Genomic DNA, 19,162 nt, shown 5'->3' with positions numbered 1-19,162 from the left:
GGGTGCAGCAGCTCACTTACCGTAGATGTGGTGAGGTTCTGGTTGACCCACTTCCCGACCTCGTAGAGACTCGATGGTGGTACCGTTGGATCCGGAATGTCTGCAAATGGGGTGGGGGGAGGGGGGGGGGGGGGGGACAGAGCTTGGTTTCAAGTCTCTACCACCTTCCCTTCAAAAGTTATCCCCCGAAAACGTGTCGAGGTATGCACCAGAGTCCTCGAGGTTCTGGTTGACCCACTTCCTGACGTCGTAGAGACTCGATGGTGGTACCATCGGAACCGGAATGTCCGCAAATGGGGGTGCAGAGCTTGGTTTCAAGTCTCTACCACCTTCCCTTCAAAAGTTATCCCCCGAAAACATGTCGAGGTATGATAATGACATGGTGGTAGGGTTATGACCTAAACACTGATGGCATCACAGAGCCCATGCTAGATCAAAGCACAGGGTCTGTGACGTCATCACATTCCCTTTGATGACATCACAGCCACCTAACATTCTGATGTGTTCACTTGTGTGTGTGTGTGTGTGTGTGTGTGTGTGTGTGTACAGACAAGTTATGGGGGTGCAGAGCCTGTAGAGACTCGATGGTGGTACCTTTCGATCCGGAATGTCTGAAAATGGGGGGCCAGAGCCTGGTTTCAAGTCTGTATCACTTTCCCTTCAAAAGTTAATCCACAAAAACCCATGGAGGTATGCACCAGAGTTCTGGTTGACCCACTTCCCGACCTCGTAGAGACTCGATGGTGGTACCGTCGCATCCGGAATGTCCGCAAATGGGGATGCAGAGCTTGATTTCAAGTCTCTACCGCCATCCCTTCAAAAGTTATCCCCCGAAAACCCGTCGAGGTATGCACCAGAGTCCTCGAGGTTCTGGTTGACCCACTTCCCGACCTCGTAGAGACTCGATGGTGGTACCATTGGAACCGGAATGTCCGCAAATGGGGGTGCAGAGCTTGGTTTCAAGTCTCTATCACCATCCCTTGAAAAGTTATCCCCCGAAAACCTGATTGGCTAGTGAGCTAAATATGGTTAAAAAAAAAGACTAAAACAACAAATACGCGTAATGGTTTTTTTGTTTTGTTTTTTTTTAAAAAGGTAATTGAGAAACATATGAATTAATAAATGTTTTAAATCTATTTCTACATTTTCATACACAAAGTCTGCACAGTGTGATTTCTCAGCACCTTTAAAATGTGTCTTTGTCCCTGCTTCCTTCGCTTACGGCCATACCACCCTGAACACGCCCGATCTCGTCCGATCTCGGAAGCTAAGCAGGGTCGGGCCTGGTTAGTACTTGGATGGGAGACCGCCTGGGAATACCAGGTGCTGTAAGCTTTTTCAAACAGCAGAGGGCGCTGCTGCCTCCTCAGTGGATGCAGATTTTTGTATGTCTCTGGACTCTCAAGTACATCAGTTATCAGCCTCACAAAACTATTCCTTATTTCAAGGAGAGAAGAGAATAAGTTGACTGTTCAGAATAATTCTGCTCTCATTAACTCTGGATGATTAGCTCCAAAAACAATAGTCTCTCACTCCCCAAAGACTGTGTGCGCTCATGTAAATACATATAGCATGTAGCTTGAGAAGTATATACGATACAGTCCATCAACAGAAACTATTCCAAAATTAACTACAGTTGTAGATCATTTAATAAAATTTTCCAAATACCCATCATTGATTAGATTTTTCTCTGCAACATGAATGTTATGTGTATCATTTGGAGGTGTAACTGCTGTCTTCAACTCACAGAAACTTTAAACATAGTCAAAGACATGGCCTATGATCTGCAGATTTATTTTTAAATTGCAGCTTTTAGAATAATGTCTATGACATGTTGGACAGCAGGTTTAAGGGTGCAGCAGCTCACTTACCGTAGATGTGGTGAGGTTCTGGTTGACCCACTTCCCGACCTCGTAGAGACTCGATGGTGGTACCGTTGGATCCGGAATGTCTGCAAATGGGGTGGGGGGGGGGGACAGAGCTTGGTTTCAAGTCTCTACCACCTTCCCTTCAAAAGTTATCCCCCGAAAACGTGTCGAGGTATGCACCAGAGTCCTCGAGGTTCTGGTTGACCCACTTCCTGACGTCGTAGAGACTCGATGGTGGTACCATCGGAACCGGAATGTCCGCAAATGGGGGTGCAGAGCTTGGTTTCAAGTCTCTACCACCTTCCCTTCAAAAGTTATCCCCCGAAAACATGTCGAGGTATGATAATGACATGGTGGTAGGGTTATGACCTAAACACTGATGGCATCACAGAGCCCATGCTAGATCAAAGCACAGGGTCTGTGACGTCATCACATTCCCTTTGATGACATCACAGCCACCTAACATTCTGATGTGTTCACTTGTGTGTGTGTGTGTGTGTGTGTGTGTGTGTGTGGTGTGTGTGTGTGTGTGTGTGTGTGTGTGTGTGTACAGACAAGTTATGGGGGTGCAGAGCCTGTAGAGACTCGATGGTGGTACCTTTCGATCCGGAATGTCCGAAAATGGGGGGCCAGAGCCTGGTTTCAAGTCTGTATCACTTTCCCTTCAAAAGTTAATCCACAAAAACCCATGGAGGTATGCACCAGAGTTCTGGTTGACCCACTTCCCGACCTCGTAGAGACTCGATGGTGGTACCGTCGCATCCGGAATGTCCGCAAATGGGGATGCAGAGCTTGATTTCAAGTCTCTACCGCCATCCCTTCAAAAGTTATCCCCCGAAAACCCGTCGAGGTATGCACCAGAGTCCTCGAGGTTCTGGTTGACCCACTTCCCGACCTCGTAGAGACTCGATGGTGGTACTATTGGAACCGGAATGTCCGCAAATGGGGGTGCAGAGCTTGGTTTCAAGTCTCTATCACCATCCCTTGAAAAGTTATCCCCCGAAAACCTGATTGGCTAGTGAGCTAAATATGGTTAAAAAAAAAGACTAAAACAACAAATACGCGTAATAGTTTTTTTGTTTTGTTTTTTTTAAAAAGGTAATTGAGAAACATATGAATTAATAAATGTTTTAAATCTATTTCTACATTTTCATACACAAAGTCTGCACAGTGTGATTTCTCAGCACCTTTAAAATGTGTCTTTGTCCCTGCTTCCTTCGCTTACGGCCATACCACCCTGAACACGCCCGATCTCGTCCGATCTCGGAAGCTAAGCAGGGTCGGGCCTGGTTAGTACTTGGATGGGAGACCGCCTGGGAATACCAGGTGCTGTAAGCTTTTTCAAACAGCAGAGGGCGCTGCTGCCTCCTCAGTGGATGCAGATTTTTGTATGTCTCTGGACTCTCAAGTACATCAGTTATCAGCCTCACAAAACTATTCCTTATTTCAAGGAGAGAAGAGAATAAGTTGACTGTTCAGAATAATTCTGCTCTCATTAACTCTGGATGATTAGCTCCAAAAACAATAGTCTCTCACTCCCCAAAGACTGTGTGCGCTCATGTAAATACATATAGCATGTAGCTTGAGAAGTATATACGATACAGTCCATCAACAGAAACTATTCCAAAATTAACTACAGTTGTAGATCATTTAATAAAATTTTCCAAATACCCATCATTGATTAGATTTTTCTCTGCAACATGAATGTTATGTGTATCATTTGGAGGTGTAACTGCTGTCCTCAACTCACAGAAACTTTAAACATAGTCAAAGACATGGCCTATGATCTGCAGATTTATTTTTAAATTGCAGCTTTTAGAATAATGTCTATGACATGTTGGACAGCAGGTTTAAGGGTGCAGCAGCTCACTTACCGTAGATGTGGTGAGGTTCTGGTTGACCCACTTCCCGACCTCGTAGAGACTCGATGGTGGTACCGTTGGATCCGGAATGTCTGCAAATGGGGTGGGGGGGGGGACAGAGCTTGGTTTCAAGTCTCTACCACCTTCCCTTCAAAAGTTATCCCCCGAAAACGTGTCGAGGTATGCACCAGAGTCCTCGAGGTTCTGGTTGACCCACTTCCTGACGTCGTAGAGACTCGATGGTGGTACCATCGGAACCGGAATGTCCGCAAATGGGGGTGCAGAGCTTGGTTTCAAGTCTCTACCACCTTCCCTTCAAAAGTTATCCCCCGAAAACATGTCGAGGTATGATAATGACATGGTGGTAGGGTTATGACCTAAACACTGATGGCATCACAGAGCCCATGCTAGATCAAAGCACAGGGTCTGTGACGTCATCACATTCCCTTTGATGACATCACAGCCACCTAACATTCTGATGTGTTCACTTGTGTGTGTGTGTGTGTGTGTGTGTACAGACAAGTTATGGGGGTGCAGAGCCTGTAGAGACTCGATGGTGGTACCTTTCGATCCGGAATGTCCGAAAATGGGGGGCCAGAGCCTGGTTTCAAGTCTGTATCACTTTCCCTTCAAAAGTTAATCCACAAAAACCCATGGAGGTATGCACCAGAGTTCTGGTTGACCCACTTCCCGACCTCGTAGAGACTCGATGGTGGTACCGTCGCATCCGGAATGTCCGCAAATGGGGATGCAGAGCTTGATTTCAAGTCTCTACCGCCATCCCTTCAAAAGTTATCCCCCGAAAACCCGTCGAGGTATGCACCAGAGTCCTCGAGGTTCTGGTTGACCCACTTCCCGACCTCGTAGAGACTCGATGGTGGTACCATTGGAACCGGAATGTCCGCAAATGGGGGTGCAGAGCTTGGTTTCAAGTCTCTATCACCATCCCTTGAAAAGTTATCCCCCGAAAACCTGATTGGCTAGTGAGCTAAATATGGTTAAAAAAAAAGACTAAAACAACAAATACGCGTAATAGTTTTTTTGTTTTGTTTTTTTTAAAAAGGTAATTGAGAAACATATGAATTAATAAATGTTTTAAATCTATTTCTACATTTTCATACACAAAGTCTGCACAGTGTGATTTCTCAGCACCTTTAAAATGTGTCTTTGTCCCTGCTTCCTTCGCTTACGGCCATACCACCCTGAACACGCCCGATCTCGTCCGATCTCGGAAGCTAAGCAGGGTCGGGCCTGGTTAGTACTTGGATGGGAGACCGCCTGGGAATACCAGGTGCTGTAAGCTTTTTCAAACAGCAGAGGGCGCTGCTGCCTCCTCAGTGGATGCAGATTTTTGTATGTCTCTGGACTCTCAAGTACATCAGTTATCAGCCTCACAAAACTATTCCTTATTTCAAGGAGAGAAGAGAATAAGTTGACTGTTCAGAATAATTCTGCTCTCATTAACTCTGGATGATTAGCTCCAAAAACAATAGTCTCTCACTCCCCAAAGACTGTGTGCGCTCATGTAAATACATATAGCATGTAGCTTGAGAAGTATATACGATACAGTCCATCAACAGAAACTATTCCAAAATTAACTACAGTTGTAGATCATTTAATAAAATTTTCCAAATACCCATCATTGATTAGATTTTTCTCTGCAACATGAATGTTATGTGTATCATTTGGAGGTGTAACTGCTGTCCTCAACTCACAGAAACTTTAAACATAGTCAAAGACATGGCCTATGATCTGCAGATTTATTTTTAAATTGCAGCTTTTAGAATAATGTCTATGACATGTTGGACAGCAGGTTTAAGGGTGCAGCAGCTCACTTACCGTAGATGTGGTGAGGTTCTGGTTGACCCACTTCCCGACCTCGTAGAGACTCGATGGTGGTACCGTTGGATCCGGAATGTCTGCAAATGGGGTGGGGGGGGGGACAGAGCTTGGTTTCAAGTCTCTACCACCTTCCCTTCAAAAGTTATCCCCCGAAAACGTGTCGAGGTATGCACCAGAGTCCTCGAGGTTCTGGTTGACCCACTTCCTGACGTCGTAGAGACTCGATGGTGGTACCATCGGAACCGGAATGTCCGCAAATGGGGGTGCAGAGCTTGGTTTCAAGTCTCTACCACCTTCCCTTCAAAAGTTATCCCCCGAAAACATGTCGAGGTATGATAATGACATGGTGGTAGGGTTATGACCTAAACACTGATGGCATCACAGAGCCCATGCTAGATCAAAGCACAGGGTCTGTGACGTCATCACATTCCCTTTGATGACATCACAGCCACCTAACATTCTGATGTGTTCACTTGTGTGTGTGTGTGTGTGTGTGTGTGTGTGTGTGTGTGTGTGTGTGTGTGTACAGACAAGTTATGGGGGTGCAGAGCCTGTAGAGACTCGATGGTGGTACCTTTCGATCCGGAATGTCCGAAAATGGGGGGCCAGAGCCTGGTTTCAAGTCTGTATCACTTTCCCTTCAAAAGTTAATCCACAAAAACCCATGGAGGTATGCACCAGAGTTCTGGTTGACCCACTTCCCGACCTCGTAGAGACTCGATGGTGGTACCGTCGCATCCGGAATGTCCGCAAATGGGGATGCAGAGCTTGATTTCAAGTCTCTACCGCCATCCCTTCAAAAGTTATCCCCCGAAAACCCGTCGAGGTATGCACCAGAGTCCTCGAGGTTCTGGTTGACCCACTTCCCGACCTCGTAGAGACTCGATGGTGGTACCATTGGAACCGGAATGTCCGCAAATGGGGGTGCAGAGCTTGGTTTCAAGTCTCTATCACCATCCCTTGAAAAGTTATCCCCCGAAAACCTGATTGGCTAGTGAGCTAAATATGGTTAAAAAAAAAGACTAAAACAACAAATACGCGTAATAGTTTTTTTGTTTTGTTTTTTTTAAAAAGGTAATTGAGAAACATATGAATTAATAAATGTTTTAAATCTATTTCTACATTTTCATACACAAAGTCTGCACAGTGTGATTTCTCAGCACCTTTAAAATGTGTCTTTGTCCCTGCTTCCTTCGCTTACGGCCATACCACCCTGAACACGCCCGATCTCGTCCGATCTCGGAAGCTAAGCAGGGTCGGGCCTGGTTAGTACTTGGATGGGAGACCGCCTGGGAATACCAGGTGCTGTAAGCTTTTTCAAACAGCAGAGGGCGCTGCTGCCTCCTCAGTGGATGCAGATTTTTGTATGTCTCTGGACTCTCAAGTACATCAGTTATCAGCCTCACAAAACTATTCCTTATTTCAAGGAGAGAAGAGAATAAGTTGACTGTTCAGAATAATTCTGCTCTCATTAACTCTGGATGATTAGCTCCAAAAACAATAGTCTCTCACTCCCCAAAGACTGTGTGCGCTCATGTAAATACATATAGCATGTAGCTTGAGAAGTATATACGATACAGTCCATCAACAGAAACTATTCCAAAATTAACTACAGTTGTAGATCATTTAATAAAATTTTCCAAATACCCATCATTGATTAGATTTTTCTCTGCAACATGAATGTTATGTGTATCATTTGGAGGTGTAACTGCTGTCCTCAACTCACAGAAACTTTAAACATAGTCAAAGACATGGCCTATGATCTGCAGATTTATTTTTAAATTGCAGCTTTTAGAATAATGTCTATGACATGTTGGACAGCAGGTTTAAGGGTGCAGCAGCTCACTTACCGTAGATGTGGTGAGGTTCTGGTTGACCCACTTCCCGACCTCGTAGAGACTCGATGGTGGTACCGTTGGATCCGGAATGTCTGCAAATGGGGTGGGGGGGGGGACAGAGCTTGGTTTCAAGTCTCTACCACCTTCCCTTCAAAAGTTATCCCCCGAAAACGTGTCGAGGTATGCACCAGAGTCCTCGAGGTTCTGGTTGACCCACTTCCTGACGTCGTAGAGACTCGATGGTGGTACCATCGGAACCGGAATGTCCGCAAATGGGGGTGCAGAGCTTGGTTTCAAGTCTCTACCACCTTCCCTTCAAAAGTTATCCCCCGAAAACATGTCGAGGTATGATAATGACATGGTGGTAGGGTTATGACCTAAACACTGATGGCATCACAGAGCCCATGCTAGATCAAAGCACAGGGTCTGTGACGTCATCACATTCCCTTTGATGACATCACAGCCACCTAACATTCTGATGTGTTCACTTGTGTGTGTGTGTGTGTGTGTGTGTGTGTGTGTGTGTGTGTACAGACAAGTTATGGGGGTGCAGAGCCTGTAGAGACTCGATGGTGGTACCTTTCGATCCGGAATGTCCGAAAATGGGGGGCCAGAGCCTGGTTTCAAGTCTGTATCACTTTCCCTTCAAAAGTTAATCCACAAAAACCCATGGAGGTATGCACCAGAGTTCTGGTTGACCCACTTCCCGACCTCGTAGAGACTCGATGGTGGTACCGTCGCATCCGGAATGTCCGCAAATGGGGATGCAGAGCTTGATTTCAAGTCTCTACCGCCATCCCTTCAAAAGTTATCCCCCGAAAACCCGTCGAGGTATGCACCAGAGTCCTCGAGGTTCTGGTTGACCCACTTCCCGACCTCGTAGAGACTCGATGGTGGTACCATTGGAACCGGAATGTCCGCAAATGGGGGTGCAGAGCTTGGTTTCAAGTCTCTATCACCATCCCTTGAAAAGTTATCCCCCGAAAACCTGATTGGCTAGTGAGCTAAATATGGTTAAAAAAAAAGACTAAAACAACAAATACGCGTAATAGTTTTTTTGTTTTGTTTTTTTTAAAAAGGTAATTGAGAAACATATGAATTAATAAATGTTTTAAATCTATTTCTACATTTTCATACACAAAGTCTGCACAGTGTGATTTCTCAGCACCTTTAAAATGTGTCTTTGTCCCTGCTTCCTTCGCTTACGGCCATACCACCCTGAACACGCCCGATCTCGTCCGATCTCGGAAGCTAAGCAGGGTCGGGCCTGGTTAGTACTTGGATGGGAGACCGCCTGGGAATACCAGGTGCTGTAAGCTTTTTCAAACAGCAGAGGGCGCTGCTGCCTCCTCAGTGGATGCAGATTTTTGTATGTCTCTGGACTCTCAAGTACATCAGTTATCAGCCTCACAAAACTATTCCTTATTTCAAGGAGAGAAGAGAATAAGTTGACTGTTCAGAATAATTCTGCTCTCATTAACTCTGGATGATTAGCTCCAAAAACAATAGTCTCTCACTCCCCAAAGACTGTGTGCGCTCATGTAAATACATATAGCATGTAGCTTGAGAAGTATATACGATACAGTCCATCAACAGAAACTATTCCAAAATTAACTACAGTTGTAGATCATTTAATAAAATTTTCCAAATACCCATCATTGATTAGATTTTTCTCTGCAACATGAATGTTATGTGTATCATTTGGAGGTGTAACTGCTGTCCTCAACTCACAGAAACTTTAAACATAGTCAAAGACATGGCCTATGATCTGCAGATTTATTTTTAAATTGCAGCTTTTAGAATAATGTCTATGACATGTTGGACAGCAGGTTTAAGGGTGCAGCAGCTCACTTACCGTAGATGTGGTGAGGTTCTGGTTGACCCACTTCCCGACCTCGTAGAGACTCGATGGTGGTACCGTTGGATCCGGAATGTCTGCAAATGGGGTGGGGGGGGGGACAGAGCTTGGTTTCAAGTCTCTACCACCTTCCCTTCAAAAGTTATCCCCCGAAAACGTGTCGAGGTATGCACCAGAGTCCTCGAGGTTCTGGTTGACCCACTTCCTGACGTCGTAGAGACTCGATGGTGGTACCATCGGAACCGGAATGTCCGCAAATGGGGGTGCAGAGCTTGGTTTCAAGTCTCTACCACCTTCCCTTCAAAAGTTATCCCCCGAAAACATGTCGAGGTATGATAATGACATGGTGGTAGGGTTATGACCTAAACACTGATGGCATCACAGAGCCCATGCTAGATCAAAGCACAGGGTCTGTGACGTCATCACATTCCCTTTGATGACATCACAGCCACCTAACATTCTGATGTGTTCACTTGTGTGTGTGTGTGTGTGTGTGTGTGTGTGTGTGTGTGTACAGACAAGTTATGGGGGTGCAGAGCCTGTAGAGACTCGATGGTGGTACCTTTCGATCCGGAATGTCCGAAAATGGGGGGCCAGAGCCTGGTTTCAAGTCTGTATCACTTTCCCTTCAAAAGTTAATCCACAAAAACCCATGGAGGTATGCACCAGAGTTCTGGTTGACCCACTTCCCGACCTCGTAGAGACTCGATGGTGGTACCGTCGCATCCGGAATGTCCGCAAATGGGGATGCAGAGCTTGATTTCAAGTCTCTACCGCCATCCCTTCAAAAGTTATCCCCCGAAAACCCGTCGAGGTATGCACCAGAGTCCTCGAGGTTCTGGTTGACCCACTTCCCGACCTCGTAGAGACTCGATGGTGGTACCATTGGAACCGGAATGTCCGCAAATGGGGGTGCAGAGCTTGGTTTCAAGTCTCTATCACCATCCCTTGAAAAGTTATCCCCCGAAAACCTGATTGGCTAGTGAGCTAAATATGGTTAAAAAAAAAGACTAAAACAACAAATACGCGTAATAGTTTTTTTGTTTTGTTTTTTTTAAAAAGGTAATTGAGAAACATATGAATTAATAAATGTTTTAAATCTATTTCTACATTTTCATACACAAAGTCTGCACAGTGTGATTTCTCAGCACCTTTAAAATGTGTCTTTGTCCCTGCTTCCTTCGCTTACGGCCATACCACCCTGAACACGCCCGATCTCGTCCGATCTCGGAAGCTAAGCAGGGTCGGGCCTGGTTAGTACTTGGATGGGAGACCGCCTGGGAATACCAGGTGCTGTAAGCTTTTTCAAACAGCAGAGGGCGCTGCTGCCTCCTCAGTGGATGCAGATTTTTGTATGTCTCTGGACTCTCAAGTACATCAGTTATCAGCCTCACAAAACTATTCCTTATTTCAAGGAGAGAAGAGAATAAGTTGACTGTTCAGAATAATTCTGCTCTCATTAACTCTGGATGATTAGCTCCAAAAACAATAGTCTCTCACTCCCCAAAGACTGTGTGCGCTCATGTAAATACATATAGCATGTAGCTTGAGAAGTATATACGATACAGTCCATCAACAGAAACTATTCCAAAATTAACTACAGTTGTAGATCATTTAATAAAATTTTCCAAATACCCATCATTGATTAGATTTTTCTCTGCAACATGAATGTTATGTGTATCATTTGGAGGTGTAACTGCTGTCCTCAACTCACAGAAACTTTAAACATAGTCAAAGACATGGCCTATGATCTGCAGATTTATTTTTAAATTGCAGCTTTTAGAATAATGTCTATGACATGTTGGACAGCAGGTTTAAGGGTGCAGCAGCTCACTTACCGTAGATGTGGTGAGGTTCTGGTTGACCCACTTCCCGACCTCGTAGAGACTCGATGGTGGTACCGTTGGATCCGGAATGTCTGCAAATGGGGTGGGGGGGGGGACAGAGCTTGGTTTCAAGTCTCTACCACCTTCCCTTCAAAAGTTATCCCCCGAAAACGTGTCGAGGTATGCACCAGAGTCCTCGAGGTTCTGGTTGACCCACTTCCTGACGTCGTAGAGACTCGATGGTGGTACCATCGGAACCGGAATGTCCGCAAATGGGGGTGCAGAGCTTGGTTTCAAGTCTCTACCACCTTCCCTTCAAAAGTTATCCCCCGAAAACATGTCGAGGTATGATAATGACATGGTGGTAGGGTTATGACCTAAACACTGATGGCATCACAGAGCCCATGCTAGATCAAAGCACAGGGTCTGTGACGTCATCACATTCCCTTTGATGACATCACAGCCACCTAACATTCTGATGTGTTCACTTGTGTGTGTGTGTGTGTGTGTGTGTGTGTGTGTGTGTGTGTACAGACAAGTTATGGGGGTGCAGAGCCTGTAGAGACTCGATGGTGGTACCTTTCGATCCGGAATGTCCGAAAATGGGGGGCCAGAGCCTGGTTTCAAGTCTGTATCACTTTCCCTTCAAAAGTTAATCCACAAAAACCCATGGAGGTATGCACCAGAGTTCTGGTTGACCCACTTCCCGACCTCGTAGAGACTCGATGGTGGTACCGTCGCATCCGGAATGTCCGCAAATGGGGATGCAGAGCTTGATTTCAAGTCTCTACCGCCATCCCTTCAAAAGTTATCCCCCGAAAACCCGTCGAGGTATGCACCAGAGTCCTCGAGGTTCTGGTTGACCCACTTCCCGACCTCGTAGAGACTCGATGGTGGTACCATTGGAACCGGAATGTCCGCAAATGGGGGTGCAGAGCTTGGTTTCAAGTCTCTATCACCATCCCTTGAAAAGTTATCCCCCGAAAACCTGATTGGCTAGTGAGCTAAATATGGTTAAAAAAAAAGACTAAAACAACAAATACGCGTAATAGTTTTTTTGTTTTGTTTTTTTTAAAAAGGTAATTGAGAAACATATGAATTAATAAATGTTTTAAATCTATTTCTACATTTTCATACACAAAGTCTGCACAGTGTGATTTCTCAGCACCTTTAAAATGTGTCTTTGTCCCTGCTTCCTTCGCTTACGGCCATACCACCCTGAACACGCCCGATCTCGTCCGATCTCGGAAGCTAAGCAGGGTCGGGCCTGGTTAGTACTTGGATGGGAGACCGCCTGGGAATACCAGGTGCTGTAAGCTTTTTCAAACAGCAGAGGGCGCTGCTGCCTCCTCAGTGGATGCAGATTTTTGTATGTCTCTGGACTCTCAAGTACATCAGTTATCAGCCTCACAAAACTATTCCTTATTTCAAGGAGAGAAGAGAATAAGTTGACTGTTCAGAATAATTCTGCTCTCATTAACTCTGGATGATTAGCTCCAAAAACAATAGTCTCTCACTCCCCAAAGACTGTGTGCGCTCATGTAAATACATATAGCATGTAGCTTGAGAAGTATATACGATACAGTCCATCAACAGAAACTATTCCAAAATTAACTACAGTTGTAGATCATTTAATAAAATTTTCCAAATACCCATCATTGATTAGATTTTTCTCTGCAACATGAATGTTATGTGTATCATTTGGAGGTGTAACTGCTGTCCTCAACTCACAGAAACTTTAAACATAGTCAAAGACATGGCCTATGATCTGCAGATTTATTTTTAAATTGCAGCTTTTAGAATAATGTCTATGACATGTTGGACAGCAGGTTTAAGGGTGCAGCAGCTCACTTACCGTAGATGTGGTGAGGTTCTGGTTGACCCACTTCCCGACCTCGTAGAGACTCGATGGTGGTACCGTTGGATCCGGAATGTCTGCAAATGGGGTGGGGGGGGGGACAGAGCTTGGTTTCAAGTCTCTACCACCTTCCCTTCAAAAGTTATCCCCCGAAAACGTGTCGAGGTATGCACCAGAGTCCTCGAGGTTCTGGTTGACCCACTTCCTGACGTCGTAGAGACTCGATGGTGGTACCATCGGAACCGGAATGTCCGCAAATGGGGGTGCAGAGCTTGGTTTCAAGTCTCTACCACCTTCCCTTCAAAAGTTATCCCCCGAAAACATGTCGAGGTATGATAATGACATGGTGGTAGGGTTATGACCTAAACACTGATGGCATCACAGAGCCCATGCTAGATCAAAGCACAGGGTCTGTGACGTCATCACATTCCCTTTGATGACATCACAGCCACCTAACATTCTGATGTGTTCACTTGTGTGTGTGTGTGTGTGTGTGTGTGTGTGTGTGTGTGTACAGACAAGTTATGGGGGTGCAGAGCCTGTAGAGACTCGATGGTGGTACCTTTCGATCCGGAATGTCCGAAAATGGGGGGCCAGAGCCTGGTTTCAAGTCTGTATCACTTTCCCTTCAAAAGTTAATCCACAAAAACCCATGGAGGTATGCACCAGAGTTCTGGTTGACCCACTTCCCGACCTCGTAGAGACTCGATGGTGGTACCGTCGCATCCGGAATGTCCGCAAATGGGGATGCAGAGCTTGATTTCAAGTCTCTACCGCCATCCCTTCAAAAGTTATCCCCCGAAAACCCGTCGAGGTATGCACCAGAGTCCTCGAGGTTCTGGTTGACCCACTTCCCGACCTCGTAGAGACTCGATGGTGGTACCATTGGAACCGGAATGTCCGCAAATGGGGGTGCAGAGCTTGGTTTCAAGTCTCTATCACCATCCCTTGAAAAGTTATCCCCCGAAAACCTGATTGGCTAGTGAGCTAAATATGGTTAAAAAAAAAGACTAAAACAACAAATACGCGTAATAGTTTTTTTGTTTTGTTTTTTTTAAAAAGGTAATTGAGAAACATATGAATTAATAAATGTTTTAAATCTATTTCTACATTTTCATACACAAAGTCTGCACAGTGTGATTTCTCAGCACCTTTAAAATGTGTCTTTGTCCCTGCTTCCTTCGCTTACGGCCATACCACCCTGAACACGCCCGATCTCGTCCGATCTCGGAAGCTAAGCAGGGTCGGGCCTGGTTAGTACTTGGATGGGAGACCGCCTGGGAATACCAGGTGCTGTAAGCTTTTTCAAACAGCAGAGGGCGCTGCTGCCTCCTCAGTGGATGCAGATTTTTGTATGTCTCTGGACTCTCAAGTACATCAGTTATCAGCCTCACAAAACTATTCCTTATTTCAAGGAGAGAAGAGAATAAGTTGACTGTTCAGAATAATTCTGCTCTCATTAACTCTGGATGATTAGCTCCAAAAACAATAGTCTCTCACTCCCCAAAGACTGTGTGCGCTCATGTAAATACATATAGCATGTAGCTTGAGAAGTATATACGATACAGTCCATCAACAGAAACTATTCCAAAATTAACTACAGTTGTAGATCATTTAATAAAATTTTCCAAATACCCATCATTGATTAGATTTTTCTCTGCAACATGAATGTTATGTGTATCATTTGGAGGTGTAACTGCTGTCCTCAACTCACAGAAACTTTAAACATAGTCAAAGACATGGCCTATGATCTGCAGATTTATTTTTAAATTGCAGCTTTTAGAATAATGTCTATGACATGTTGGACAGCAGGTTTAAGGGTGCAGCAGCTCACTTACCGTAGATGTGGTGAGGTTCTGGTTGACCCACTTCCCGACCTCGTAGAGACTCGATGGTGGTACCGTTGGATCCGGAATGTCTGCAAATGGGGTGGGGGGGGGGACAGAGCTTGGTTTCAAGTCTCTACCACCTTCCCTTCAAAAGTTATCCCCCGAAAACGTGTCGAGGTATGCACCAGAGTCCTCGAGGTTCTGGTTGACCCACTTCCTGACGTCGTAGAGACTCGATGGTGGTACCATCGGAACCGGAATGTCCGCAAATGGGGGTGCAGAGCTTGGTTTCAAGTCTCTACCACCTTCCCTTCAAAAGTTATCCCCCGAAAACATGTCGAGGTATGATAATGACATGGTGGTAGGGTTATGACCTAAACACTGATGGCATCACAGAGCCCATGCTAGATCAAAGCACAGGGTCTGTGACGTCATCACATTCCCTTTGATGACATCACAGCCACCTAACATTCTGATGTGTTCACTTGTGTGTGTGTGTGTGTGTGTGTGTGTGTGTGTGTGTGTACAGACAAGTTATGGGGGTGCAGAGCCTGTAGAGACTCGATGGTGGTACCTTTCGATCCGGAATGTCCGAAAATGGGGGGCCAGAGCCTGGTTTCAAGTCTGTATCACTTTCCCTTCAAAAGTTAATCCACAAAAACCCATGGAGGTATGCACCAGAGTTCTGGTTGACCCACTTCCCGACCTCGTAGAGACTCGATGGTGGTACCGTCGCATCCGGAATGTCCGCAAATGGGGATGCAGAGCTTGATTTCAAGTCTCTACCGCCATCCCTTCAAAAGTTATCCCCCGAAAACCCGTCGAGGTATGCACCAGAGTCCTCGAGGTTCTGGTTGACCCACTTCCCGACCTCGTAGAGACTCGATGGTGGTACCATTGGAACCGGAATGTCCGCAAATGGGGGTGCAGAGCTTGGTTTCAAGTCTCTATCACCATCCCTTGAAAAGTTATCCCCCGAAAACCTGATTGGCTAGTGAGCTAAATATGGTTAAAAAAAAAGACTAAAACAACAAATACGCGTAATAGTTTTTTTGTTTTGTTTTTTTTAAAAAGGTAATTGAGAAACATATGAATTAATAAATGTTTTAAATCTATTTCTACATTTTCATACACAAAGTCTGCACAGTGTGATTTCTCAGCACCTTTAAAATGTGTCTTTGTCCCTGCTTCCTTCGCTTACGGCCATACCACCCTGAACACGCCCGATCTCGTCCGATCTCGGAAGCTAAGCAGGGTCGGGCCTGGTTAGTACTTGGATGGGAGACCGCCTGGGAATACCAGGTGCTGTAAGCTTTTTCAAACAGCAGAGGGCGCTGCTGCCTCCTCAGTGGATGCAGATTTTTGTATGTCTCTGGACTCTCAAGTACATCAGTTATCAGCCTCACAAAACTATTCCTTATTTCAAGGAGAGAAGAGAATAAGTTGACTGTTCAGAATAATTCTGCTCTCATTAACTCTGGATGATTAGCTCCAAAAACAATAGTCTCTCACTCCCCAAAGACTGTGTGCGCTCATGTAAATACATATAGCGTGTAGCTTGAGAAGTATATACGATACAGTCCATCAACAGAAACTATTCCAAAATTAACTACAGTTGTAGATCATTTAATAAAATTTTCCAAATACCCATCATTGATTAGATTTTTCTCTGCAACATGAATGTTATGTGTATCATTTGGAGGTGTAACTGCTGTCCTCAACTCACAGAAACTTTAAACATAGTCAAAGACATGGCCTATGATCTGCAGATTTATTTTTAAATTGCAGCTTTTAGAATAATGTGTATGACATGTTGGACAGCAGGTTTAAGGGTGCAGCAGCTCACTTACCGTAGATGTGGTGAGGTTCTGGTTGACCCACTTCCCGACCTCGTAGAGACTCGATGGTGGTACCGTTGGATCCGGAATGTCTGCAAATGGGGTGGGGGGGGGGACAGAGCTTGGTTTCAAGTCTCTACCACCTTCCCTTCAAAAGTTATCCCCCGAAAACGTGTCGAGGTATGCACCAGAGTCCTCGAGGTTCTGGTTGACCCACTTCCTGACGTCGTAGAGACTCGATGGTGGTACCATCGGAACCGGAATGTCCGCAAATGGGGGTGCAGAGCTTGGTTTCAAGTCTCTACCACCTTCCCTTCAAAAGTTATCCCCCGAAAACATGTCGAGGTATGATAATGACATGGTGGTAGGGTTATGACCTAAACACTGATGGCATCACAGAGCCCATGCTAGATCAAAGCACAGGGTCTGTGACGTCATCACATTCCCTTTGATGACATCACAGCCACCTAACATTCTGATGTGTTCACTTGTGTGTGTGTGTGTGTGTGTGTGTACAGACAAGTTATGGGGGTGCAGAGCCTGTAGAGACTCGATGGTGGTACCTTTCGATCCGGAATGTCCGAAAATGGGGGGCCAGAGCCTGGTTTCAAGTCTGTATCACTTTCCCTTCAAAAGTTAATCCACAAAAACCCATGGAGGTATGCACCAGAGTTCTGGTTGACCCACTTCCCGACCTCGTAGAGACTCGATGGTGGTACCGTCGCATCCGGAATGTCCGCAAATGGGGATGCAGAGCTTGATTTCAAGTCTCTACCGCCATCCCTTCAAAAGTTATCCCCCGAAAACCCGTCGAGGTATGCACCAGAGTCCTCGAGGTTCTGGTTGACCCACTTCCCGACCTCGTAGAGACTCGATGGTGGTACCATTGGAACCGGAATGTCCGCAAATGGGGGTGCAGAGCTTGGTTTCAAGTCTCTATCACCATCCCTTGAAAAGTTATCCCCCGAAAACCTGATTGGCTAGTGAGCTAAATATGGTTAAAAAAAAAGACTAAAACAACAAATACGCGTAATAGTTTTTTTGTTTTGTTTTTTTTAAAAAGGTAATTGAGAAACATATGAATTAATAAATGTTTTAAATCTATTTCTACATTTTCATACACAAAGTCTGCACAGTGTGATTTCTCAGCACCTTTAAAATGTGTCTTTGTCCCTGCTTCCTTCGCTTACGGCCATACCACCCTGAACACGCCCGATCTCGTCCGATCTCGGAAGCTAAGCAGGGTCGGGCCTGGTTAGTACTTGGATGGGAGACCGCCTGGGAATACCAGGTGCTGTAAGCTTTTTCAAACAGCAGAGGGCGCTGCTGCCTCCTCAGTGGATGCAGATTTTTGTATGTCTCTGGACTCTCAAGTACATCAGTTATCAGCCTCACAAAACTATTCCTTATTTCAAGGAGAGAAGAGAATAAGTTGACTGTTCAGAATAATTCTGCTCTCATTAACTCTGGATGATTAGCTCCAAAAACAATAGTCTCTCACTCCCCAAAGACTGTGTGCGCTCATGTAAATACATATAGCATGTAGCTTGAGAAGTATATACGATACAGTCCATCAACAGAAACTATTCCAAAATTAACTACAGTTGTAGATCATTTAATAAAATTTTCCAAATACCCATCATTGATTAGATTTTTCTCTGCAACATGAATGTTATGTGTATCATTTGGAGGTGTAACTGCTGTCCTCAACTCACAGAAACTTTAAACATAGTCAAAGACATGGCCTATGATCTGCAGATTTATTTTTAAATTGCAGCTTTTAGAATAATGTCTATGACATGTTGGACAGCAGGTTTAAGGGTGCAGCAGCTCACTTACCGTAGATGTGGTGAGGTTCTGGTTGACCCACTTCCCGACCTCGTAGAGACTCGATGGTGGTACCGTTGGATCCGGAATGTCTGCAAATGGGGTGGGGGGGGGGACAGAGCTTGGTTTCAAGTCTCTACCACCTTCCCTTCAAAAGTTATCCCCCGAAAACGTGTCGAGGTATGCACCAGAGTCCTCGAGGTTCTGGTTGACCCACTTCCTGACGTCGTAGAGACTCGATGGTGGTACCATCGGAACCGGAATGTCCGCAAATGGGGGTGCAGAGCTTGGTTTCAAGTCTCTACCACCTTCCCTTCAAAAGTTATCCCCCGAAAACATGTCGAGGTATGATAATGACATGGTGGTAGGGTTATGACCTAAACACTGATGGCATCACAGAGCCCATGCTAGATCAAAGCACAGGGTCTGTGACGTCATCACATTCCCTTTGATGACATCACAGCCACCTAACATTCTGATGTGTTCACTTGTGTGTGTGTGTGTGTGTGTGTGTGTGTGTGTGTGTGTACAGACAAGTTATGGGGGTGCAGAGCCTGTAGAGACTCGATGGTGGTACCTTTCGATCCGGAATGTCCGAAAATGGGGGGCCAGAGCCTGGTTTCAAGTCTGTATCACTTTCCCTTCAAAAGTTAATCCACAAAAACCCATGGAGGTATGCACCAGAGTTCTGGTTGACCCACTTCCCGACCTCGTAG

General features: G+C 45.3%; 10 non-coding genes across 10 annotated transcripts; all 10 read left to right on the top strand.

The window, feature by feature from the left end:
- The first annotated feature begins 1,216 nt into the window (after window positions 1-1,216).
- On the top strand, window positions 1,217-1,335 carry LOC146310209 (5S ribosomal RNA). The gene has a single exon (XR_014772580.1). It is a non-coding gene; the product is annotated as a 5S ribosomal RNA (ribosomal RNA).
- Window positions 1,336-3,087: 1,752 nt separating this feature from the next.
- LOC146310208 (5S ribosomal RNA) lies at window positions 3,088-3,206 on the top strand. The gene has a single exon (XR_014772579.1). It is a non-coding gene; the product is annotated as a 5S ribosomal RNA (ribosomal RNA).
- A 1,708-nt stretch (window positions 3,207-4,914) lies between these two features.
- Window positions 4,915-5,033, top strand: LOC146310207 (5S ribosomal RNA). Its single transcript, XR_014772578.1, has one exon. It is a non-coding gene; the product is annotated as a 5S ribosomal RNA (ribosomal RNA).
- A 1,734-nt stretch (window positions 5,034-6,767) lies between these two features.
- On the top strand, window positions 6,768-6,886 carry LOC146310206 (5S ribosomal RNA). Its single transcript, XR_014772576.1, has one exon. It is a non-coding gene; the product is annotated as a 5S ribosomal RNA (ribosomal RNA).
- A 1,724-nt stretch (window positions 6,887-8,610) lies between these two features.
- Window positions 8,611-8,729, top strand: LOC146310205 (5S ribosomal RNA). The gene has a single exon (XR_014772575.1). It is a non-coding gene; the product is annotated as a 5S ribosomal RNA (ribosomal RNA).
- A 1,722-nt stretch (window positions 8,730-10,451) lies between these two features.
- On the top strand, window positions 10,452-10,570 carry LOC146310204 (5S ribosomal RNA). The gene has a single exon (XR_014772574.1). It is a non-coding gene; the product is annotated as a 5S ribosomal RNA (ribosomal RNA).
- Window positions 10,571-12,294: 1,724 nt separating this feature from the next.
- Window positions 12,295-12,413, top strand: LOC146310203 (5S ribosomal RNA). Its single transcript, XR_014772573.1, has one exon. It is a non-coding gene; the product is annotated as a 5S ribosomal RNA (ribosomal RNA).
- Window positions 12,414-14,135: 1,722 nt separating this feature from the next.
- LOC146310202 (5S ribosomal RNA) lies at window positions 14,136-14,254 on the top strand. Its single transcript, XR_014772572.1, has one exon. It is a non-coding gene; the product is annotated as a 5S ribosomal RNA (ribosomal RNA).
- A 1,722-nt stretch (window positions 14,255-15,976) lies between these two features.
- LOC146310201 (5S ribosomal RNA) lies at window positions 15,977-16,095 on the top strand. The gene has a single exon (XR_014772571.1). It is a non-coding gene; the product is annotated as a 5S ribosomal RNA (ribosomal RNA).
- A 1,708-nt stretch (window positions 16,096-17,803) lies between these two features.
- On the top strand, window positions 17,804-17,922 carry LOC146310200 (5S ribosomal RNA). The gene has a single exon (XR_014772570.1). It is a non-coding gene; the product is annotated as a 5S ribosomal RNA (ribosomal RNA).
- Window positions 17,923-19,162: the final 1,240 nt, after the last annotated feature.

This window comes from Lutjanus erythropterus, chromosome 19, assembly GCF_056507025.1.
Source record: "Lutjanus erythropterus isolate fLutEry1 chromosome 19, fLutEry1.hap2, whole genome shotgun sequence".
NCBI lineage: Eukaryota > Metazoa > Chordata > Actinopteri > Lutjaniformes > Lutjanidae > Lutjanus > Lutjanus erythropterus.
This window is presented reverse-complemented; position numbering and strand designations above follow the sequence as displayed.